Source organism: Patella vulgata, chromosome 8 (assembly GCF_932274485.2).
Source record: "Patella vulgata chromosome 8, xgPatVulg1.2, whole genome shotgun sequence".
Taxonomy (NCBI): domain Eukaryota; kingdom Metazoa; phylum Mollusca; class Gastropoda; family Patellidae; genus Patella; species Patella vulgata.
Window position 1 is genome coordinate 28,831,736 of NC_065886.2, and position 27,878 is coordinate 28,859,613.

Genomic DNA, 27,878 nt, shown 5'->3' on the forward strand with positions numbered 1-27,878 from the left:
GGCCCAAGGTTTAATAGAGTAAATGTGAACGGAAAGTTTGAATTCACATTTTCGGCCAGGTTTTGAAAGATATTCATGATTTGGACATGGCGTAAAATAATAACGAGAAGCCCAGAATCTTCAAGTCAAGGGGAGATAATTAATTGTTAGTTGTAGTAACTTCCCTTTGATGATAACATGGGGATTGGTATTGAACGAAATACAAAATAACAAATGAAAATGGTTCTTATTCTTCAGTCATTAATAAAGCTGTATTAATAATAAAATGGATTAATTGTATAAAATCATATTGTTAAAGATAATGAATTTACCGTCATTTTCAGTAATACAAACTACACCATCACACTCTGGTTCTGGTTCTGGGGTTGTTGGTAAACCTGGAATAAAAAGAAAACAAACTAAAACAATATCAAAATAATGTGATGACGGATCTGATGTGGTGTTTATGTATGCTTTAAATTGTACATAGTTTACAACTTATTTAATATCATAGATTAGGAGCGCGGTCATTAAACATACATTATGCAAGAGTTAAATCTGCCTATTAGGCCTACAGGTCTTTCTTTAGGCCTGAAATGTTATCTGAATTATTAATTAGACATTAATTAACCTATCCAGACCATAATCAACTCTAGATGGTTATGCTAGCTTGTGATCTTTAGTGGATTATGAGCCGATTTACTGCATAACTTTCCTTCACGATTTCACGATTAAATGGATAATCGAGACTATGCTGTTTATCGTACTGACTTTAGTAATGATGATCGAGGCTAGGCGGAAATTTCAACCTCTTAGTTCTCGGTTCATAGTGGATCAATTTGAATGAAATTTTCGGCAAATTGCCTTCAAATTATCTAGTTTTTAACTATTATTGTATTTTTGTGAGAACTGCCAACTCGTTATCGAATCTCCCATAATGTATCTTGAATTAAATACAATGACACATCACAATTAAGAAACGAAAATTTCCCCAACAAGTTAAACAGATTTTGCGATCATTTCCTTTCGGCTCAATATTAAATGGATATATCATAACTTATTGTCATTTTTTAAGGTTTAAGGTGTCTTATGCCATTTAGGAATACCCTTTAAATAAGGGGTGGCATCGGATGTTATACGTATAGTAAGCATAACCATGCCTCGTGGATGACCAATCATGGGCAGAAACTACCAGACGCATGTGTATACTAAAACTTACCTGTTAACTGTATTTTTACATCATCAAAGAAATCTATTTCCGTGTGTCGACCACGTAAAGCACATCTAAACGTACTTCCAGCAACATCATCTGTCACTTCTAATCGGTGTTTTTTAACGGCCGATCTCCGACATGGGGTGATCGAGTTCGTCTCCTGTTCGTCTCCATCCCCAAGAATGTGAAAAACCGGCGAATCTTGGGCTTTATACAGCCAAACTAATTCAGCCGGTGGAAACCCAACTTCTGCCTCACATTCGATATCAAACGTCGAGTTTCTCTCTAAACTAAGTTCATCATAGTTTATATCTGGTCTGGTTGCTACGGCTACAATATAAATAATAACAATATAAATAATAACAATATAAATATGAATATAAATAATTAAATAAATATTATAGAGATGCGTTATGTAAGATTTAGATACAGAGCTATAATAGTTCAACAATAGATAATGAAAAATGAATATATTATTATTGAAAATGTCATTCAAATTTCTTTATTCTGGGCGTAGTTATCACTTTTCGAAGATTGTTTATCATCGTAGCAACGGTATTTGTCAACCGAGACTAAGTCTCGATTATCCATTTTATCGTTACATTTTTAAATCTCGCGGGTGTTTAAATCCATTTAAATATCGGCGGTATGATAATGATAGTCTAGAGAGATGATTATAAGTTTGGCATGTGAATAAATGTCTACTTAATAATTTATATAACAGATTTAGCTCTTACATGATACATGTTTTGGTAATGGTGAAGAACTAGGATTTGTATAGTATAGAGTATGTTGACATTTCACTACTGTTACTATCACGTGGTCTACTTTAAGCCACCCTTGGTAGGAATTTGGCTACAAATGTATTGTATAAAGATAAAAATATAGTGAAATAGGCCGTGGTGTGAAATTTCTAGCTAGCTTGCTTCTGTTTCTCCGTCCCAACCATTTTCGGGTAAAAAAAACAACACATCATCTAATTCTTCTAGTATTACTTTGTATTGTCACACAACTTTTCTTTTATCAATTCTTTGACGTTTGAGAGAAAACGTAAATTAAATATGGGCTTACTTGTCAATGTGCAATGGTATTTGAATTTCGCGGTGACTCGGTTTAAACAGAACACGTGACATAATTGGCCAATCAAACATACACAACGAAAAGTTCAACAGGTCATGTGGTGAAAGGTCACGCTCATTGTTTACGTATTGATATTAACGGTACATGGCGGAAGGATAGCTAAAGTAAAACTGCATAGCTTGAGTACATTTTGTTAAAACACTGAGCTAAAACCGTTCACTGCGACAAGCTGGGAAAAATTTAAGGTATGTGCTAACCAGTGGATCAAATTAGATGGAATTATTTCCAGGAGACAAATGCCGATTTGCCGGACAAAGCTGAATCAGAACTCCAGTCAGGAATGTGCAGACCAAGGACTACTCCGCCCAAGACCACTCAGACCAATAGAGAAGTCCACTCAGTCAAAGACAGAAGACCACTATGGTTAAGACTGTGTCATCATTATTGAGGTGAAATACAATGTGCAGTACTCATACCCAACAAGTTGTTATGGAGGGAGAGAAATGAGGTTTTACGTCCACTCGACACAAACTAGGTCATTTTGGGACTAACATAGGGTTTATTTTTTTTATTTCAATAATTCGGTTGCGCGTAGGGGTCTTTAACAGTGGGAGGAAAGGGGAGGACCCAGAAAAAACCCACGAGGTTGGACAGGCGACCCTACTCCTTGTCACGTACAACCGGGGATTCGAAACCACGCCTGTTGACTCAATGACAAGCTTTATGATACAGTGCAAACGTGCTAACAATTCGGCCATCCAACCCCAATGTTATGGAGAAAATTAGAACCATAATAGATGAGTAGGTACAAGTGCACTTACTTTTTTTGAAAAAAATATGTATGAAGAATTATTTCTGCCTTTGCATCACCAGTCAAAAAGGGGGCATATTCTGGCGCATTCCTCCCAGGTTGCCTGACTGTAGCTGTGGAAATTTAAACCCCTCTTGTTAAACTCTATTGAACAAATGACAGGGTTAGGGTGACTAGAGATCAAGCACCAAACAAAATTTTCAATGTGAATGTAAATCAAGCTGCATTACACTTTTACAGATAGATCAGTAATAGATGTACTTGTTACAAGTGAAAACTTTCTTGTATGGTTTTGTGTATATTGTTTGAATATAAAAGTGACAGCCAAACATATGCTGACAGTGACATTGATTTTAATAGTGATGATGATATTGATGAAATTATGTGAGTAGGCCTACACCTGTATATGTATTTTTGTAAGCGGTTTTTTAATATTACATATTTTAAATATGTTTTACTTAAATGTACTGTACATGTCAATAAATTTTCATATTATATTTTGTCACTTTATGCTTACTATATGTTTTTATTTTACTTTTTATTCTAATTCATTTCCGACGGTTTCCCCTTGTCAGTGGTGCAGGCGGAGGGCTGACAAGGCACAAGGACAGCAGTCTAGTCGAGGTCCTGTGTATACATTGGTGTGCACGCAAAAAAGATCCCTTGGCAGTTGTAATTTGATATAAACGTAGGCCATAGTGCTGTGCCCAGGCAAAATTTGCTTTATAGCACACTGTATGGCGTATATGCCCATCTTCATTAGACCATTATATTTCTAATTCATTTTACTAGAACCATTTTACTTAGGTAATTACTGTTTGTTTTTCTCTTATATGTACTTTTATTTACTGGTTGGTATATATCTTTCAATTTTGTACAGTGTATATGGGCACAAGCCCTGATCTCTATGTAAATACATGTATTCTGTGAATATAAGAACCTGAACAGCACATTAGAAACCGTTCTCCAGTATTAATACACTTTAAAAAATGATGATGTTATTATTATTATTATATACATTTTTCATTAATACTAGTGGTGTATGGTATTGTTGTGTATGAGGAAATTTATATAATTGCATTTGTTTATTTTTTTTAATTTCTTTCTTTAAATAAATGTAATCTTACACTCTCTTATAGGGGGGTTGGGTAGCCGAATGGGTAGCATATCATAAGGTCTGTCATTGAGTCCACTGACGTGGTTTAGATTCCACGGTTGTACTTGACAAGGAGAAGGGTGGCCTGTCCAACCTCATGGGTTTTCTCCGGTTTCCTCCCACTGCTAAAGACCACTACACGCAAGCGAATTATTGGAATACAATTGAACCAAAATTACCTAGTTTGTGTCGAGTGGAAGTTAAACCCCATTTCTCTCTCTATATACTCTAATAATAAGTCTATTGTTTTCTCGTTTTAAAAAAATAGTAAAATTGATGAAGGTGAATTATTATTAATTGTATCGATTAGATCACATGGTATTATTATTTTTGTTTTTTCTTAGCATTATATATAATTATAAGACCGAACCAGTATTTCAAGCATGCCAAAATCGTTTTCATCTGTTAAAAGTATATATTTCTCTTGGATATTGTTTCACTGAAATAGTTTTGAAGAAATACTTGTTTGTAGAAAATAAAAGATTCATTCAATCATTGGTGCTATTTCCTAATTATTGGCCATATTTATGCCACAGATCAGGGGTAAGTCGCCTTTACCGTGTCAATGCAACATTTAACAGGTGATATTATCCAGTAATCCCGGCATATTTGCAGAGAAATCTCTCAGACAAATGTAAACAATCCAACGTGTTCCGTCTCATAAAAGGTATTCACTGGTCTATTTATGGCTATTGACCCTTGACCTATGACGATCTTTGCTTTTATGGTTTCTGATTGGCTTAGAATTTGATTTTTTCACCCGATTATGGTTACACTTGACAAATATAGTTCGAGACGTAATTCGAGTGCACGACGTATTGTGCAATGCATCGGAACAGAAAAGTATGCGACAGTGACGGCCTACTGGTTAAATTATGTAACAAAGCGTCAGATTTTCACCCGGAATTTGCTGGGACGAGATGAAACGATTATCGGGGCTAAATCACAGCCTAAAATGAAATGGGGTTTAAAACCTTATTGGTCTGCACCAATCCAGCGAAGGAAGGCGGGCATACGTCATGCAATGTGCCAGAAGGGAAATAATTGTCAGGACAACAGTGTTACAACCTCTTATTTCCAACTGTCAGGGGGATCTTTAACGTGCTGGTGGTGGTATACACGGCCTCGTCGTCCTGCAATACTGACAAGGGAAAGTCTTATCTTTATAGGCCCTCGAATGTGGGCCTGCTGGTCAGTGCACCAGCATCAAACTTCCCGAGCCAACATGGCTCCCTGATAGTAATCTTTCGTTCAGTACATCAGATCTGGGGCCAATCAAGTACCGACTATGGATGTCCTCCGAATACAAATGTATCGACAAACTTACAAAGGGCACTGAACAAAGCGGTGAGGAGGACTGGAACGGGGACAGGGAGGAATGATATTTAACGTCCACTCTACATAATCTAGGTCTTTCTGGACAAACATATGGTAAAATTTCGCTTTCAAGTTTGCGCTTGGGGTATCGAAACCGCCCCACTTGACCCAATAAAAGGCCTTTTGATGACCTTTCGTCAACCCAAACACAATTCAACTTACATGTGACGGTAACTTCTGTTGATTTAGATTTGAGAGGGAAATTACCCATAACATTACATGAATAAATTCCTCTATCAACGCACGTTAATCCGTTAATTCTTAAGCTGAATTCCAGTACATCGGCGTTGCTATTTATAATCGGTTCATATCTCTGTCTATAGTAGGCGTCCATCTGATTGTTCCAGTCTGGTTGTTTGGTATCAACTGGAAGTGTGACGATAATGTCTGATGTTCCATCTTCTGCTTGTTTTTGCCATGAGATGGCGTACCATCTGTAGTTGCCCTCTAATCGACATTCTAATATAACCGTTTCATCTAAATCTGCTGTAATGGCACTCGGTACAATGAACTCGCCTGAAATAAAAAACAATAATAATAAAGTACAGAAGATTGAGAACTCGTCATATTGGGATGTGATGCAAGGTGTTCTGTCCTAGAAAGGGTCTACGGGTGTGGTAATAAAACCGGTACCGGTACAATTTAAATTTAACATTAGAAAATGTTAATCTGCTCGGTGAGAGACCTCAATTTTTCGTTCTATCCGAACAACTAGACAATATTTTTGTTCTCAGCTACAAATGTGTTTCTCCTTGACGAATTATCCATCTTTTCGACCACGTGTCAGTCTAGTCGAGATTCAAGTTCCCTTTTCTGCTCTACTGCCGCCTCCACTTCTCCATTAACCCCGTCGGTTCAGCGAAATAGGGCATAAACCCCAATTCCATTGTATTGCTACTACCATCTCTCACACTAAAAGTGGGTTGGGTATTACGCCCCATCCCTTCACAAAACTGTTGTTAACAGTTAAGTCAGATCATATTGAAAGGAGCAAACACGTACTGTTTTTTTTATTTAAAATTCCAAGTAAAATAGTTTTCACAAATAGCAAATGTCAAATCTGTGTCGTCTTCAGCAATTACAAAAAATGCAATCGCTTTCACAGAAAGCCCTCTTTTAACTACGTACAGGAGGACTGACCTTTAAAGTCACTTCCAGTATAGATCTATGTGTGACGTCACAGCATATTATGGCGTCGATAACACGGACATTGTTTACACCGATGTAGTAATACAAACCGGTCCGGGCAGATTCGGTGCCTTTTACTCATTTTACGAACTATTTTTTTATCCAGATATACTTCAAACACCTTTATCTATTTTTCTAATAATTTAAAAATGGATTTAGTATTTAATTTGCAGATAAAAAAAATATTGAGAGCTAATTAATTCACCCCGATGTCACCCCTATCAGTGATATTAATTTACTGATGATCAAAAATTTAAAATTGGGGTGGCCTTATTTAGCAATTAGTAATTAATTTAGGCGATGATGGACTTGATTGTAGTATTGAGTTACATCATTTAGAAATACGTCCTTGAACCAGGTTCGTTTCTTCTTTCCTATCCTACGATACTTCTCGTTGTCGTTTCTCATCAATATGTTGATTCTATCCTAAATAATGCTCAAATTTGAAATAGCTTGAAGAATGCGTGTCATGTGATCATCCCACGGGAAAGGGCAGAAGTAAAATACAGTTTGATTCCCTGCAACTGTCGTTTGTTTATTGAGGACATAATCAAAGGCGGTTTGGGAGATTTTACTAACTTGTTGGTAAACAAGGTGAAATCCACAATCTGTTGTGGTGTAAACAATAAACAATAGATGCATTCATAGACTATACAGTAATAAACAAACGTCTAGTTTTAAGATCACGGGGGAGTTTTTTTTGTGTCGTTTCCGTAGAGCAGTTGTTAGAATAATAAATAGTTTCTTTTTATTTCTGCTATGTTCATTATATGAATGAAAATAACCATCTAAGCATCTAGGGGGGCAATCTTAATTGGCCCGAAAATTTTCTTTGTCACTCGAATTACATGTAGTATTCAAAAAGTAAACCGTGGGCGATTTCACTTTACAATTATATAATTATATTTCTATGATATGTGGTCTCGTTATCATTACCCGAAAAATGGAAGGTTCACCGTATCTGGGGTGGGTGTGTTTGTGTGTGTGTGTGTGGGGGGGGGGGGGGCTTGGGCGCCCCCGGCTCCTACGACTAAGAAAATAATCCACTATCACTGGTTTTATTGCAGAATATCTAAGTTTCGATTGTGTAACCTTTATCATGACCCGTGGCATTCAGTGTAACCAAGTCATGTTTGCCAAACATCAATATTACGTGTGCACTTTAAAATATTGTCTTGTTTATATTTCATTGGCATAAATATTTCACAAGACACACGCAGGCATTATCTTTATTATACATCAATATTACAAGTTATGCGAAAACTTCGAATGTTAACAGGTGTACAATTGAATATATAAAGCGGGAAATGTGAGGTTTACATTGAAATGGAAATGTACTGGGGTTTAGCGTCGTACTGTTCTACCCCGACTAATGAATACGGCAATGTGTACTACAGGACCTCGATTTTGCGTTCTAACCGAAAGACAATACGTTTTTCCGTGCCAACTCCTCCGTCCTATGCCTTTAGGTCTACAGGAAAAATATATTTGATACGAAATGAAGTTTAGCATCTTACTTGTCTGCACCGACCGGGATAATGATGGGAGGACATTTTTGCCATGACGGCGGAGCTACGCCTTTTATTTCAAACTCTCAGAGTTTTTTTTAACGTCCACTCGAAACAAACTAGGTCATTTCGGGACTAACTCATGGTTCAATTTTATGTCAATAATTCGCTTGCGCATAGGTTGGACAGGCGACCCTACTCCTTGTCACGTACAACCGGGGAATCGAAACCACGCCAGTTGACTCAATGACAGACCTTATGATACAACGCACACGCGCTAACCATTCGGCCACCCCTTCCGCCCTTCCTTCCCCCGCCCGCCTCACATTTGATAGGAACGAAAGTTAAAATAAAATGAGTTTAACGTATATAGTCCACACACCATAATATATTGAGACTAAAATGATTTCTTTCACTTTTAATCGTGTTCCATCTTGCAGATTCCCTTACTTGTAGACCTACTTTAAATCCGAACAGAAACACTTTTCAGCCCGTCAAATATTTCGGGACTAACATGTGGTTCAGCTTTATTTCAATAATTCGCTTGCGCGTAGGGGTCTTTTACACTGGAAGGAAACCGGAGGACCTGGAGAAAACCGATGGTGGTAGGGCACGTACAAGCTGAGAATCGAAAGCACACCACTTGACAGACCTTATGATTTAAAGCGCACGCGTTAGACCAACCACCCACCCCGTATCTCGAAAAAAAATCCACAAGGCCCTTATAGGCCCCTGGTTACATGTACAATATATTTAGAAGCAGTCATTGAATGAAATGGGGGTTTAACGTCCGTCCTACATTTCTGCACCAACCGGGATAATGATGACAGGCATACGCCATAGTGTGTGCTGCGAGCGAATTTTTCCCGAACAGCAATTGAATCCCAACTGTGAAGGGTTATTTTACGTGCATACCAACATGTACGCGCGACTTTGGCTTTTAACCCCTCCCGAGCGACCTGGCCACCTTACCAGGCCCTCCATTGAGAAGGGAAAGTTTCTGGACCAAAATTGGGACCGAATGCTGGTCCTCCTAGTTAGAGAGTCAGCGCGTTACCCACTGATGTCTATGTTACTCACAGGGTCAGGTAACAACTGGTGTCTATGTTACTCACAGGGTCAGGTAACAATTGGTGTCTATGTTACTCACTGGGCCAGTGGCTATGTTACTCAATGGGCTAGGTAACAACTGGTGTCTATGTTATTCACTGGACCAGGTTACTTGTGTCTATGTTACTCAGTGGGCCAGGTAACAACTGGTGTCACTGGGTCATGTAACAACTGGTATCACTGGACCAGGTAACAACTGGTGTCTACGTTTTCTTAGATCAAACATGTCAACCTTCTGTTTTTCTTTCTTTTATTCAAATATTTAAAACTAGAGGTCAGTTTAAACGCAACACATCACGTGACAAACTAGTTATCAATGAAAATAACACAGTTGTGCAAGAATGACAATTATGTTAAATAGCTTCTGTATATATGTATATATTTTTAAGAAGACGTATAACTGCAGAGGCGGATCCAGCTGGGGGCCTCTCCCCCTTTAAATAATAAAATATTCAAGTTTTATTCTGTTATTATGAGACGTGGTAAATTTGAGATTTTTGTTGGTTGTGTATACTGAGGTTTTAGCTGATGGATTTGAATTTTACATGCGCCACAAATCACAATTGACACACAGATTTTCCCAAATTTTATCGGAGTTATTAGTTGTGTTTTTTAATGTAATAGCGCCAAGGGACAGCACACCGTGTTTAATTTCTAATGCTTTATACATACGGTATTACTTTACATTACAGAAGTATGTGAGAAGCGTTCCTCGTTCTCTGACGATCAGCATTAACAACCAACATTTGTTAAACCGAATATTTGATATTCTAGAGATTTGTGATTGCAAAGATATAGGTCATATTGTCATTTATAAATTTGGAATATTTCGAGTCATGTTCTCACTGGACAGGGGTGGTATTTTAGCTGACCAGGAATGTCTGCTAACCCTCATTCTTCCCCTTGACCATATATATTGGTCTCCAAATGACCAGGGATTTGCGTTAAAGAGGCTTTAATTAACGTACCGGTTAAATCATTATAACAAAGATGCAATATGTAAATATGTTAAACTAAGAATATTAATGATTAAACAATATATGACTCACATACTGGTTCACGAACAAACGAAGCAATTTAAAGATGCATTATAAGAACTAAATCTGCCCATTGCATGACTTTCGTTTGACTTCAAATGTTATATAAATTACTATTTAGACATTCCTATAATCAACAATCGGATGGTCGGGATATAAATGGATTTAAACAACCACGAGATTAAAAAATTTAAACGGCTAATCCCGATAATATTTTGTAGAATAAAACAGCTTAATTTTGTGTTAAAATCCCCTAAAATCCTCTACCTAAGAGCCGAGCAACTAACTCACTATTTAATCTTTAAGTGGCATTTAGTGATTGGGGTACACAATAACAGAACACAATTTTTATGGGAAACAATCACTGGTTTTATTCTAATAGCACGATGTTTCGACAAGTATCCTCTTATCCTCATTGTGCTTGATAACGATAAGAGGATACTTGTCGAAACGTCGTGCTATTAGAATAAAACCAGTGATTGTTTCCCATAAAAATTGTGTTCTGTTAACTCACTATTTGTCATACGTTTTCAAACAATTTACCCCCCCCCCCCCCCAGTCTTCATCTGGAAATGATGACCGGTGTCCAAACTGTATTATACGGTGTCTGGATAAAACCAGACTTTTATTTTATACAAATAATGTGTAGGTGAAATTTACCTTTCGTTATAAAGTACAGCACACGGGTCATTCACTGTATAGACCTCTAAAGAAACGGGAATCGATTATCAGGTCGCCCAACGAAAAAATTGACCCGAAATCTTAAAAGGGTTACGTGTCCGGATAAGCATTTTTGACTTTCACGTCCAAATGACTCAATATTTTGAGCTGAAATTTTGAGACAAGGTAAATACACCATTTTCTATATTTTGGGGCTTAAATTTCATACGTACTCGGAATTTTTTTTTGAGGCTCTGTTCAAATCGGCATAGTCCCTTTAACGATAAAATGGACAATTGAGGCTAAGTCTCGGTTGTCAAATACCGTTGAAGCGATAATAAAAGGTCTACTCTACATCTTCTAACAGAGATAACTTCGCTCAGAATAAAGTAAATTGAGTGAAAATTTCAATATTTTCATTTTTCATTATCTTTTTTTGAACTATTATAATGAGAACTGTCAGCTCTTTATCTAAATCTTACATAACTAGTCGATATAATAATAACCTTTTAATGCACGCCTTATCGAATACATTACTGCTTCGCTTGTGATTTTAGAATATCTATAACATATTTGTCCTTATCGGTCACCTTTTTCAAAACTTTGAACGTTATTGACAAAAGAAACGATCTTGTCAATGTGTGACCTGTGTAATCTCAGTGCCCCTGAAACAAATTAATAATTTTTCCGTTGTGCTGCTTATTGTTTCTGGAATATATCTTCCTAGTATCGTTCAACTTTACAGTCTTTAAATACTGATATTATTGATTATTTCCAACTGAAATGGTTGACTTAAAATTGGCGTGGAAAATGGTAATGTTTGTAATATACTACTGCTTTAGTAATAATATATTTTTATATGTTCATGGGTTTTTTGTTGTCATACAATTTACATGAATTCAATAGCTCCAGCGACATCCGTACTGGATTTCTATAACTATATTACGTAATATTCTATATATCACGTATAATAATATTTCTAATTAACGTAAAATCAGTAATAACAAAGACTCTAGATTCAGCAGGATTTGCCCTTTAAGAGAGGTATTGTAGTTATTTTAAAATCCTTTATTCCAATGTGTAATATTAATATTTCTGGTTAACAAAACCCCGCGTGTCCTCTTTCTGTCTGTTAATTATAAATAAACACCCCGTATTGAATTGCATGACAATATTGATGATATTTTAATGGAATTGAAACGCGCTAATTATCTCCCTTTCGGCATGCACGTGAACTGTACATATCCTGTATTACACAACAGATCAAATAAGTTTTACTTGTTGCCATGACAACAGTAATAATAATAGTTTGTAAATTATCAGTTTGTAGAGGTATAATCTGGTAATATAAATTGTTTTTCTCTGTTTAATGAACATGAAGAATATAATTATCATCACCCTATTAATCATCCTCGCGTGTAATTGGTAGAATGACAATTCGTGTAATTTAACTGAAAGTGCACAACTGGACAATCACTGCCTCTTTACAGACAATATTGAGTCGTAGAGATCTAGGCTACAACAATTCTCTTTTATATTAAAACCACTGTTCCTGACAAAGTACAATATAATATTTTCAAAGTTAAATTTCAGATCAAACATTATTTTGTTCAGTATTTACAAAAATTGGATGGAGTTTAAATTTTTTTTTTCTTTTCATTGCGTTAATTGTAGAAAAATACAAATGGCGATGATCGGTTTTAACAGCAGACTCTAGTAATTGAGCATTACGGGTTCTAGCGAAAGAGAAAGCATATTCTGCCTTCTGCGTCGTATCGGACACATTTTCCAGTTTTTATGTTTGCGTTTCTGTGTGTTCTCCGAGAAAGTCTATACTTTATATACATTGTTTGCTACCTATGTTAAAGGAGCTAAGTCTCTAACTCAGTATCATCCAAAATCTTCGACACTGAAAACACGAATTTTTGTCAATTTAAATCAACATTGGTGTGGTGATCTTACCGGGAAATGATGGGCTTCTGATATCCAATGTTTAAGACAAAATAAACAGTTAAGCATTGGTACACGGATCGTGTACCATAATGCGTTTCAGCGCCATTTGTAACAAGGGACTCGAATAAGGAGGCTAGAGATATTCCACAAGTCATGTCAAACGGTGACGTCATATTCTTATCTGCCCAATACATATTATCGGTGTAGACTGCAATAACTAGACGCTAGAGATTGTCATTCGGTTGAGACTTCTGGTGTATTTCGCCGAATATAACTGATTTGAAATTAGAGTAAAAAACGGTAACGATTGAATGTAAATATTAGCGATTTAGCTCCTTTAAATTCTCAAGCTAATAAGAAGTGACAATTACTATGTTGTTTTGAAACACAAAGGTATAATTCTTACGCTATAATCTATGCCTAGTCGTTTGCAGCTGGCATGCATGTAGAATAACCATTTGTCATTTGAATTCGATGAGGAATAGCCGTGCCAACGTAACCATAGAAATGAAAGTTTAAATTTGTTAGTCTCAAAATGACCTGAGCAATGTAAACGCTATTCCATGCCATTCTTTTACCTTTATTGTGTTCGTGGTAAAAATGGGCATCCCCCAAAAAAAACTATCAACGCCATTGTTCACGTGCACCTATTAACGTTAAAGCCCTCCATTATTAAAATACGCTTCACAAACATAAAAACAGTCTAATTTATGTCCGTGCCTCGCACAAAGTTAACTTTCAACCCTATATGTTAAATATTTGACCATACTTCGAAATAGTAATTTGTTCATTTTCAAAGGACAACTCGCGTACTAATCTCGGGTAATAGTGCACACACAGCGAGGTCCGCGGCGCACAAAAAAACCCAAGAGTGTCTGACTATGTAAGTTATGTAAATTTGTAGAGGTAGATTCGTACAGATTTGACCTTAGTAATAGTATGGTTGAATTTATTATGAATTTACACTCTAATACACAATGATCTCTATACATGTTGGTGTTGGCTCGCCAAACTGGAAGTCCCGTGTTCTATCCCGGCGTTGGCCGAGAACAGAAAGTTCATCGTGATTTTCCGGCGTGGTACCCCCTTGTCAGTTGTGCGGGACAGAGGACCCGGCAAGTAATAACGTATAGTCGTTCGGAAGGAACGAAACATTGAAGTTCCGTGTAAACATAGGCGTGCACGTAAAAGACCCCTTGGCCGTTAAGATTCGATATAAGTGTAGACCGTAGCAACGCTGTCTGGGCAAAATTTTATCACAGCATGTAATATAGGTTTCGGGAACATGTAATATAGTTAGGCAACTTAGCGAACTAATATGATGCTCATTTTGTTTTCAAAGACATTGCGAAACGCACACACCAAACAAGAGGGTGATTGCGAGCGAAATAGGGTTTAACATACAGTTAATACAAACAAGATTATTTCGGGACTAACATCTATAGCTGTGGGATGAAGGAGAAGAACCAGGAAACAACCTACAAGGTTGGCCAGACGATTCGACTCCTTGTCACTCTCACGCCTGTCATCGACATAACGCCATTTGACTCAATGGCAGACCTTATAATCTAAAGCGCACGCGTTAGACGTTGTATCTAAAGGGTACAAAGAGAAATGTTTCAAGGTCAACATTACATTTTAAGTGTTTCAAAAACACAATATTGCGTAAATTCATGTCACGTAACATAGTTTACATGACCAAAATCTTGGTAAACAAGCAAGGATTAGTGGGTCAGAGGTCAAAAGCTCATTTTTGTTTATATAATAGTCACCTCACACATAAAGGGCTGTGGAAGTCACGGTGGCTCAGTGAGTAAGACGTTGGTTCGTTCTTTCCCCTTGTCAGTGGTGCAGGACAGAGGGCCTGACAAGGGACTACGTATAGTCGTTCGGACGTTATGAAAAAACAGGGTCCCGTGTACCCATTGGCGTTGGCAGCTGTTGGAATTCGATATAAGAGTAGGCTGTAGGCCAAATTTTCCCCATAGCCCTGCACTGTATGGTGTATGCCCGTCTTCGTTAGCCCTGAACAGTACAGCGGTAAACCCCATTTCATTTGCTAAAGGTTGGTTGGATGACAACACAGATTAATTGTACTATTAAATCTGTAATAAGGCCATATTGGTAAAATATTCTAGTTAATATAGTTTACGAATGCCTCCTGAATATACATTCGAAAAATGTCATTACGTTCCGACCAGTCGCATAATTTTGGTGTGGCCCCCGCCCCACCCTCCTAACCACGACAACCGTTACAACCGAGTTATAAGCGACACACTCCGTCTTTCTCCAAATAATACACAGGAATTGTTGATGTTCATTTCGACGTTGATTTGCATGTTATGACGCAACCTGTAAAGCGGCAATCTGTTTCACAGAGGATTACGAAAGTCTTCTAATATTTCTGTAAAAGATGGCTGCCTTCAACACGTGGCGTAACATCACACGGCGTCAATCATTGGCTCAATGGCGCGTGCATTGTTTACATAAGACGTTACTGATTCGGGCAGAATGGTGCCTCTTATTCATTTTAATACCCATTTACACTAAATAGGAAATATTTTTTTACCTACAAATACTTCAAACGGCTTTATTTATTTTTTCTAATACATAAAAAAATGTTTTAGAATTTAATTTATCGGAGTAAAAAAGTTTATATTTGTTGCTCATTAAGTCTCATCGATGTCAGGGGTGTTTGATGGCTGAATGGTTAGCACGTGCGCGCTGTATCATAAAGTCTGTCATTGAGTCAACTGGCATGGTTTCGATTCCCCGGTTGTACGTGACAAGGAGTAGGGTCGCCTGTCCAACCTCGTGTGTTTTCTTCGGGTCCTCCGCCCCCCCCCCCCACTGCTAAAGACCCCTACGCGCAAGCGAATTATGGAAATAATATTGAACCATATGTTAGTCCCGAAATGACCTAATTTGTGTCGAGTGAACGTTAAACCCCTTTTCTCTCTCTCATCGATGTCATCGTTATCAACGGTTGTAGCGGCCCAGTGAATATTCACCGCTGATCAGTGTGATAAAGCGGGCGTCTTAAAATATCTAATGATTTACTGTTTTTTAAAGCTTAAAGGGAACTATGGGTGTTTTAGATAAATTATGTTTGTGGTTATACATTATAAATACCGGCAACTATAGCCATTTTATACTTTAAATGATGTTTGGGATTAAATAGTTTCAATATTGACATATAATGGTGTTCATAAATCTTCCTTAATCCCCAACCCAAATAAATATAACTCACTTTCTGTTTGTTAAATCGTGTATTTATCTTGGGATTTATTTTATTGTAAGAAATATTAATTGATAATAAAAAAAAGAAAACGGATAGTCCTGTCTTTAGGATCCGTCGGGCAGTTTAATCGATTACAACAGAAATCAAAAGAGTAGCGAAACCCTTAGATGTGCATACAAATAATCGAGGGGGGAGGGGCTAATAAATGAAACGTTCCGTTTTCCCTATGTGACGCACAAAACCCGCAGTAAACTGATTCTAAAAATTACAGTATGTTAGGGGACCCAGTGAGGTTTTTTGCCCGGGGCCCTTCGCCCATTTCGACGGCCCGCTAGTGACACCAACATCTGATGTATTTCGAAAATGAACGAGGTGTCAGATTTTTCGGAAGCATACACTACCTGGAACCAATAACCGGGAATTGTTCTTTATAACTTAAAGCTTCTGTTCAACATTTTGGAGAAATATGTTGCCATTTTGGCTTAGTGATTAAAGGCTCAATACCACTCTTGTTAAACAGAATAATATGTCCCAATCTTTATTCTGGTCAGCAAATTGTACTATTTTACAATATTCCAATTATTTGATGATACAAATTTCATCTTAACACACCTAATTTAAAAACTTGGAAAAATTCAACTCAATGATTTGAAAAGCCTAACGTAAACCTTTTCAAATGTGACTTGGATTTAAAAATATTTTTGAACACTCTGGACAAGTAAAGTAGGATGTAATGGATAATTTACACAACAGGTAGGACACTTAAACATCTAATACTTAGAATAAGGCTAATATGTATTTACTGGAGCTGTCAAGCCAGCAAGAGTGTTATTGTCCCTTTAAGGCGCTCGTTCACTTGACAGGGCTAAATCCTGGTATTAATCGAGAACCTTCCTTAGTAATATCTAGCTGGTGTTAGGACAATCGGATGGGACGACAAAGTCAAATCCATTGTAGACGTTGGCGTGCACGTAAAAGAACCCTTGGCAGTTGCAATTCGGCAAAGAGTAGGCGGAAACGCCTATGTCCATGCAGTCAGTCTGTCCCGTATAGCACAATGCATGACGTGTGCCCATTTCCATTATCCCGGTTGGTGCAGAATAATCGGACGTTAAACCCCATTACATTATAAACATTTTACCAAGTAATAATAGAACCATAAACCTGATTACATTATAAACATTTTACCGAGTAACAAAGGGAAAATGTCTTCTACGTAATACAGAAAATAAATCTATATATATAAATAACTGATATCAATAATCCTCTTACATGTGTCACTGGACTTGTGGTCGTATGTTTACATTTCATTAACTTGGTCACCTACACCTAGAGGTCATAGGTCAATCCAGGTATTTTGATAGATCTGTTGTTTGACTAAAGAATGTATTACTGCGCTATTGATGACAATTAAGAACAAATAATGACTGGACATTCCGAGATAATTATAGGCTTGGTTTACCGGTAAACAAATATTGATCAATCAGAATGGAAAAGGGGAGCGAGGGACATTTAAACGACTAATCATGTGTTATCAAGTACCGGTGTCCAGTGAAGTCGATGATCATAAACCAGGGGTAACAAACATTGTCTAAGATTTGTCAAGAAACAGTGACACTCATATGTTTGTATTTTGAATTATTTAAGAATCCTCACAAATTCTAAGCCCATCATAATACAGCAAGAAATCTCCACAAATGCGAATATCCTCTGCTAATTAACTTTATTAACCCCGGGGTCAGCAAATATAAGATGAAGTGGTTTATCTCGAACAAATCTGTTTTCAAATTATTAAAACCTGTCCGTGGATTGTTCATTACACAACCTTTTTTTTCCATCGGCACTGGTTCTGCAATATCACCAGTGGAAAGTTTACTATTGTCTTAGCAATTAGCCAGGTCATACACAACAGCATATGTACTAAAATATCTGGTCCAAAACAAAAATAATAGTCAAATCGAGCAGTTCTAACGTTCTATTTAATTTGAATCGCCATCTTTATACCTCCGAGATAAAAAAAAAGCAACAATAATCCTGCTGTTTATTTGTAACAGTTAGACTATATTTGTATAAGATTGTTTTGCCCTAGAGATTATAATACAAAAATACAATAAAATTGTGTGGTTTTTTTTTCTCTGCGAATTGGTATAATTTACCAGCAGTTGTTACAGTAGGCCTAAATTAGTTAAAGTTGTTTAACAATAAAATAGTTTAATAATAGTATTTAGTAAAATAGTTTATTGCAGTAAAATAGTTTAACATTATTTCATTTCATTCGATATTTGGGGGGTTGCATGACCGAATGGTTAGCACGTGCGCGCTGTATCATAAGGTATGTCATTGAGTCAACTGGCGTACGTGACAAGGAGTAGGGCCGCCTGTCCATTCTGCGGGTCCCCCGGTTTCTCCCCCACTGCTAAAGACCCCTACGCGCAAGCGAATTGTTGAAATAAAATTCAACCATATGTTAGTCCCGAAACAACCTAGTTTGTGTCGAGTGGACGTTAAGCGCCATCTCTTTCTCTCTCCATTCGATATTTGTGAACAATGATAGCCAAGAGACAAGTAGGCGAGTGTGTTGATATGTATTCCACAACGACATGTAAATTGAAACCGTGTCTAGAAAACCCTATAATTTACTCTTGTATTCTATTAAAGAAACTAAATCTGCATGAATAGTACACGATGTAATCTCTTCTTTTTTAAACCACAATTTCTATTAACTTTCTTTATTAAAAAAAAAAAAAATCATTTCTTACATCTGTATAGATTCACAGACCAGGGACATTTCATTTTAAAAGGAAACAAAATCCTTTATTTTTCCACCCTAGAATTCAAAATTTAAACTACAAACACATAAAATTATATATCGCTATAAAATACCTTCTAGTGGACAAAGTAAACAGGACGTGACGTCATTGTTTTAATTTATTTGTAACATTTAATATCAAGTAGATTGTCATAATATTATAGCATTCTAGAACTTTACGTGGATTATTTCATGGTCTAATAACAGTATTGTTACTATAAAAAAAATGGACGGAAAGTAATTATATTATAAATAATTACTGACTGTCAACTATTTTAATTCTTAAAATAGCAATATTTACTGAAACTCATGAATCTTATAAAGAAATACAAAATATTTAGTAAATGTAGAGTAGGGTTATATCTAAGGTATACTATCAATTTAGTTGACATACACTCTTTAAATCTCCCACCTGCACGATATTATTACAAAATTTGGTCTATTTTATTTTAAGTGAGATAAGTGTCTATATCCCACACGCCTAATCTTATAAATATATACTGAGATTTTATATATCATAAAGATAAGTTCTAATTATACACGTGAAGATATCTTATTACCATATTGCATATTACAGACAGTGCTATTACATTTAAAATATAGATCTATATTTCGTTTCGTTTATCTTGCTTTTGGTGGCATCTAATTAAAGTCCCGGTTAGATCTATTTCATAAGGCTAATTTTCTTCAAGTTTGGTCAAAGGTCACGAGATATAAACAGGGCTAGCGCCAATCCCAACCCTAACCCTGGACCTAGCCCTAACGCTTACCCTAACCCCATCTTACAATCTCGCCAACAATCACGTGCCCGAACCGTATTTACATATCAGCGATATTGACGAAATCTTGAGTTGGCCTTAAGAATTAGATCTAGCCCATCTAAGTCATGGAAATTTTTGAACTATGAAAAACGAAACAAAACAGGATCTTATTTTTAACCCGATTGCTGAAATCAAAACTATAAAAAAAACAAGCGGGTCGATAACTAAAGACCTCCCTTGAGATCCAATTAAAAAAAAATCGACAGAACGACACCATACAAACATAGTTACTAGTAGTATATCTTCTGTCCTACCCATACGAAATATACAACAGCGTTATCTAAAATTAGCTCTGTTCAATTCTTTAACGTGTGTATCAAAGGTGATTTGATCACATTGAGAGATCCTTATCTTTCTCTTGCTGTAAGTATTATGAACTGGGACAATAATTATGTATGTATGGTAAATAGAGTGTGTACCTATATCATTTTGTAAAGATATTTGTATGTTCATTTAAATACTAATATAAATATATATTCTATTGTCAATCATTTCACGATTAACTTGAACTTCTACGACAGCTTCAGAAGGAGCTACAAAGCATGTCTGGTCTAGATAGCGTTCGGGACAAACAGATTGATTGAATTCAGTCACAAGTTTCAAAAAGTATGTCAATTGTTAAGCAAACAGTTTGATTATAAAATACAAAGCTGGATTGAACAGCATGGAATATCCTAGATAATATAATAATACCCACTACAGCGGTTACAAGTAGCTCATATTTTTATTAAGATATATAAAGACCCCTTACAGTTACAAAAGGAGTGAAGAATAAAAATGATTTGCGCCCAACTAGAATGAATGAAATCGCTGGACCATGATAGGATATATAAACACCGTGTTATTGTTCGCCAATAAACATATCATTATTGCTGATGCTCAAGAAGTTTTGAATTTCTAACCGATATTTTAAAGTTACTCGGACAACAACCCAGTGAACTCCACGCTCCCTAAGCGATGCTTGACCACTGGGTTAAACGTATAATTTTACTGGATAATGCTAGTAATAATCATATAAATTTTGCTGATATGAAAGATTTTTTAAATTCCTTTTTGACATTAGGAAATAGGTCGGGAGGGCAAATCTCCATTGTAATTTCTGATGTTATTGGATGAGCGAAAAATGTATGGAATTTAAAATAATGTGGAATAAGCAATGAAAGTATGGAATTTCAGATACAGTAAAAACGTGTGTACGGAATTTGAGATACAGTAGGATACGTAAAGTAAGATGGAATTTCAGATATTGTTGGATAAGCAAATAAATGTAGTAAATGCGAAGATCTAGATATCTTTTGAATAGTAAAATAAGCAAATTATTAATGTGGATATTCATATATATCTTGATGACTTAATTTAGTAATACAAATCTACTACTACAGAAAATATTAGCCATTTATCTCACAACAAACTGAATGGCCTTTATTATCCCGGTTGGCAGAGCAAAGTAAACCACGAAACCCCATTTCATTCCGGTAGGTTACTGTACAGCGCTGTGGACAATTACGTCCGGCCCGCGGATTCATTCACATGATTTGATACGTGTTGTGTATTTCCAGCTAGGTATAATATGTGGTTTGTCTTGTCGGTTTTGTTTTGCGTGTAGTGCGGTCCTCCTGCACTTACTATCTAAGTAGGCCAATACTGCTGTATCTTAATCTTTTTAAAGGTGTAAAACAGTTTTAATTATGAAGATCTCTCAAATTACCGAGGGCATCGAATAAAGAGTAAATATTATATCACTGACATTGTGTACCACGCCACTATTTAATTTCCTTCACACCTTTCTGAACATATTCCTGAAACAGACACAGATTTGATTGCAAGTGATGGGAATGGGTAAAGCCACCAGGTATCGGAACATCGATATTAAGTAAATACCAAACATTATTGTCAAAATGAATTAGGAATAATCTTAATTAAAACATTATAATGGAAGCAAATATTTCATTCAGTGGTCCACGAGTGAAATCTACTACTTAGGTATGTGTATGTATTTATTGACATTAGACAGGTAAATAACAATCTACAGGTGTAAGTAAATACAGGTATTAAATAAAACTATATACTAAATATAGATATACTTATAAAAGTTGTTTAGACGGCGACCCGATGACCTCTCCAACTACACCCACACCTTCCAGCGTTCGGTTAGACGAGCGGTGCATATCACATTTAGGTAAATGCACATACCGAACTGATGCACTTGTATAACAAGTTTTATGAGGCGGCGTCTCCATGACCTAATGCACCACCCCGCCCATACGACGTACAATCTAATTACATTACAAGATACGTCCAAGGTACATACATTCCAGCAAAGATTAGTGTGACTTGTAACTAGCTATTAAATGTATAGGGCTGAAGCTAACATGTATACAGAGAAAGATGGGGGTGGGGGTCTATATTCATATGATTAAATGTACACGGGGTGAAGCTAAAATGGATACTGCGTAGACCCCGGGGGGGGGGGGGTATATTTATCTGATTAAATGACCTAAGCTAATAAAGACGGGTATACTCGAATTCTAACTGGCAAAGGTTCTTTTACGTGCACGCCAATGTGTACACAAGACTTCGGGTTTTTATCTCATTCGAATGACTAGAAATTGATTTTATAAGGTTATGTTGATTCTTCTATTATTCTCTTGAAGTTGCCTATAACCTTTGAATCTTTTATTTCCAAGGGTAAACCACGTAATGAAATGGGTAGAGAATTCTAGAAAAAACGGTGATGCGTGGTGAAAAGACCGTTTGGAGTTTGAAAACAGGATTAATTCATAACGACGTATAATCAAACAACAGTGTCTTGTAATATGTTTATGTTAAACATTATGTTACGTGATATTACAATAATTATAACGATACATCAATAATAATAATTATCACTTACAGACAGTTATAACAATAACAATAACAACTCTTTAAATTGGCTCGTAACAATAACAATAATATTTATATACCTTCCTCATGCATGTCATATGAATAATAATACAACAGTTGTTAGTGTTTGGTATATTGACATGTTATTTAATGCTAAACTGTTCTACAGTTATTATATAATATTGACGTGTATATTTAGAAACGTAAAATCTGGGGGTTCGGTGGCCGAATGTCTAACGCGTGCGTGTTGAATCAGAAGGTCTGTGATTGATTCAAGTGGTGTGGTTTCGATTCCCCGCTTGTACGTGACAAGGAGTAGGGTCGCCTGTCCAACTTCGTGGGTTTTCTCCGTGTCCTCCGACCCCCCCCCCCCCCACTGCGAAAGACCCCTACGCGCAAGCGAATTATTGAAATGAAATTAAACCATATTTTATAGTCCGGAAATGACCTAGTTTGTGTCGAGTGGACGTGAAACCCCGCCTCTGTGTCTTAGATGCAAAAACAACATGCATGGTAGGATGCATGGACGAAATATGTCTATAAATACAAAGACAAACAGTATACATCGGTATTACACAAGTGCTACAAATTGTAGTTAACCACGAGAAGGGATACCTGATGTTCTAGAAAGCTTATGCATACTCTGCCTCGTACATTAGGTAATTTATACTCTGTCACTTGAACGACACGAGTTATATCCCACCTTGTGAATGCTATAAGTAATATGCTACCATGTAACTCTACAATCTATACCGTACCCCAACACGTGAATGCTACAAGCTCTACCCTACCAAGTGAATACTACAAGTTATAACATACCTCGTAAATGCTAAATGTTACACGAGCTACACACTAATACGTGAATGCTACAAGTTATACCCTACCACGTGAATGCTACAAGCTATGCCCTGGCTCTTAATTGTTATTATAAGTTATACCCTGCTTCGTGAATGGCACCCATCCACGTTTATATGCTACAGCTCTGGTATTAAATCATTCTGAATAGGCAATATTTATAGGTTTTAATAATAATTCACTCTAACTATTAAATTTGAATTTACATAGAACAATGATAAGTCACTCTAACATTACATTACATTGTAGTTAATGCTACTATCGACTGGTGTAATAAACATCTTTGTAAAAGAATACAAAATGTTCCATTTAATGACAAAAACTATAAATCCATATATTAATAATAGTACTTGACGATTTACACATGTTTTGTATTGTTCAAATTGTGACATTTGTTTGCTGGATTTACAATAAATCCTGAAGAATGTCAACAATTTCAGGAGATCAAGTTGTTTTTTATGGGCCATAATTTACTTAACACAAGTTTACATAGAAATCAACGAGGCGTTGAGATTACACACGGTTATAATAAAAGATACATACATTCTCTGATACATACATTCCTTGTATCTTTAAATTACAGGTTGTTTCTTTTTAAGTATTAACAATTGGGTGGGGCTAAAGATACATGTTCATCAATATTAACAAGGGCCGGGTTAAAAGATATGTCAATATTAGCATTACTTTGGTCGGCTTAAAGATACATCAATATTAACAAGGGTCGGTTTAATGATACATCAATATTAACAAGGGTCGGTTTAATGATACGTCAATATTAACAAGGGTCGGTTTAAAGATATGTCAATATTAACAAGGATCGGTTTAAATATACGCCAATATTAAAAAGGGTCAGGTTAAAGATATATCAATATTAACAAGGATCAGTTTAAAGATACATCAGTATTAATATAGTCTACTTGGGTCGATGTAAAGATATGTCAGAATTAACATAGTCTACTTGACTGGGTTTAAAGATACATCAATATCAATATATTACTTGGGCGGGTTTAAAGATACGTTTACTCGAGCATATAATTAAATCATTTATTCTACACACAAAACATATTTTTATCTGTGATATTTCTTATGGCAATCTTAGCATCAAACTGCATCATGAACCCACAATTAATTAAATAACTTATTTATTATAAAATGTGAACTATTGTTCCTGCCTTGATATCTGACCGGTTGCAGTGCCAGCATGTTGCATGGCAACCACTGTGTATGGAATATAATTACTGCTTATTACGGGTATATTTAGGACATTGACTGTCCGTAATACGGAGTATATTATCTTGAGAGAGAGAGAGAGAGAGAGAGGGGGGGGGCTATGTCTCTATTTCTATATAGTAAGCGTGGATATTAGATTGTACAATAATATAAAATGATTACATAATCGGGATTGTGGGTGGTACCATTTAAGATGTCGACATAACTATATATGAATATATTTTTATAAGGGTAAATATATGTGTGAGTTGGTTGTATTTAACGTCCGCTTCCACCGAGGTGATATCACAGACATCGGTAAATATAACCAGCAAGGTGAAATTATAGTCGAGAAATAATTTACAGAGAGTATTATAGCCCATTGAGTATCTCATTAATTATAGCCCAGATATAACTTGTAGAGAGTATCTAATTAATTACAGCCCAGATATAGCTTACATAGAGTATCTCATTAACTATAGCCCAGATATAACATAGAGAGTATCTCATTAATTATAGCCCAGATATAACTTTTAGACCCGGGGCCTGTTTCACGAATTTTTTAACTAAGATAAAATCTAGATTTTAGTAATTTGATTGGATAATATTAGATTGATTTTACTGCTTAGCCAATCAAAATTGAAGTATCTACTAAAATATGGATTTTATCTTTAGTTAAGATTTCGAGAAACAGGGCCCAGATATAACATACAGAGAGTATTTAATTAATTATAGGCCAGATATAACTTACAGCGGGTATTATTATCAACTGGAAACATTTAATATAATTATACTGTTACATGATTATTTACGGCCTCTATGTGATTTTTAGGAGTTGTTTTTTGTTTTTGTTCTCGTTTATATTTGCATTGTCTGTGTATCCATGTACTGTTTGTTTTATGTGGTGTTGGGTAGTGTCTCTACGTTTAGACATAAATAAAAGCTACTGTTCTGTTATATTTTCACAAACTTGAAGTCACAAAATAAACAATCCAATAGTAACATAATTTGGTTCCCCCACAAGATTGAACCTGTATAATATGACATTATATCAAGTGCATTTGCACCTTTTATACACACAAAATAAGCCAGATCCCGTACATGATAAGGTAACTAACAGTATTTTAGTGGCTGTTTAGTATTATAACTCTCTCTTTGGGGTGTTGGGTGACTGGATCATAAGGTCTGTCATTGAGTCAAGAAGTAGAGTCGCCGGTACAACCTCGTGGGGTTCCCCCGGTCCTCCGGTTTCATCCACTACTTAAGAAAACTACGAACAAGCGAATTATGAAATAAAATTAAACCATATGTTAGTCCCGAAATGACATAGTTTGTGTCGAGTAGAAGTTTAACTCCATCTGTGTGTGTGTGTGTCTCGATCTCTCTCCTTCTTTCTCTCCCCCTCTCCCCTCTCTCTCTAGAACACCAAATACCACTTCTAAATCAATTCATATAGGCAACAAATCCTGATGTACTTATATTAATAATGGGCGGAATTTTTCTCCTTTGTCAGTGGAGTCACGTCACTAATGGTGCAGGGCGAGTGGCCTGACACGGGACTGTGAGTAATCGTTCGGATGTGAAGAGTAGTCGAATTCGATAAAAGTAAGCGGAAATGCCAGTATCCGGTCAAAATATCCTGGCGTTTGTCCATTTTCTTTAGACCTGTCCCATTTCATTTCATTTCAATTTGACGACGATGCTAGCTTTATATCAAGATTTGTGCGGTTTCTCCAATTTTAAATTATCTCCCCATTAAAGGCAATCGTGCACGAGGTGGGGCATGCTTATTTGTTTCTTTTGCACCACGTACCTTAATTAACCCATTTAATTAGTAGATTTATTCCTAGATTACCATAACTAACACACAGTAAAGCATCAATAATATATTTTATTTTCAATTTAGGGTAAACGTATTATTAAAATCTGACTATGTTAATAAAACTTGACTAACGTCAAGAATAGAAATTACGACAGTCGAGTGGTAATTAGCGATTGAGTAATTACACAAAACAATAATAATATGTCGGGGAAACAAATCACTGGTTTGTAAAGTACACATACAGCACGACGTTTCGACAAGTGTTCTCTTACCGTTTTTCGGGGGGTTGGATGGCTGAAGAGTTAGGACGTGCGCGCTGTATCATAAAGTCTGTCATTGAGTCAACTGGTGTGGTTTCGATTCCCCGGTTGTACGTCCAACCCCTACGCGCAAGCGAATTATTGAAATAAAATTAAACCATATGTTAGTCCCGAAATGACCTAGTTTGTGTCGAGTGGACGTTAAACCCCATTTCTCTGTCTCTCTCTCTCTCTCTCTCTCCCTCTCTTACCATTTTTAAGCATAAACGAAGAGAATCGTTGTTGAAAAGTAGCTCCTATCAAATTCGGTAATTTTGAGTAATGGTTGAAAGATTTTACAAGGCTTCGTTATTTAATCTTAACATATCTTAACATGTAATCATGTTTATTGTTATCTTGTGAAGATATCTACATGTATGTCAATCAAACTTTTAACATGTGCGATATATTTACTTGATACAATTAACATTCAAAATTGAAACAAAATAATTAACTTACCATGTATTAAAGAAAGGATCGAAATAATCCCAAATACTGTTAATCCTAAATCCATCTTTTTATTTTTTAAAAGAAGAAACTGACTGTGGTTTTTACCGCTAGTCCGTTACGTTGATAACCCACTCAAACACCTCTCCGCGTCTTGTGTCGCTACTTGCCAACACTACAAGCTGACAGTTTATAGGCTAAGAACAAACAGGGATGATATACTCGCCGCGAGATGGCGCTCTCATTTAACTCCCACAGCAGACAACATTTTATTAGCGTTTAGGGTTTTGAATCGATCCAGGTAAAACTCAATAACTACTCTAGGTAACGTCTGAAGGAAGTTGTAAAGTTAGTCTACACCGCACAGGAAATATCTCTACACCGAATACAATAATAACAACGCATAAATAATACACACTT

The 27,878-nt window shown here is 36.2% G+C and overlaps 1 long non-coding RNA gene across 1 annotated transcript; it reads right to left on the reverse strand.

Moving 5' to 3' along the window:
- Positions 1–1,381: 1,381 nt before the first annotated feature.
- Positions 1,382–27,878, reverse strand: LOC126829598 (uncharacterized). The gene is made up of 3 exons (XR_007683464.2): positions 27,471–27,878; positions 5,779–6,132; positions 1,382–1,522 (listed from the first exon to the last, which is right to left on the reverse strand). It is a non-coding gene; the product is annotated as an uncharacterized LOC126829598 (long non-coding RNA).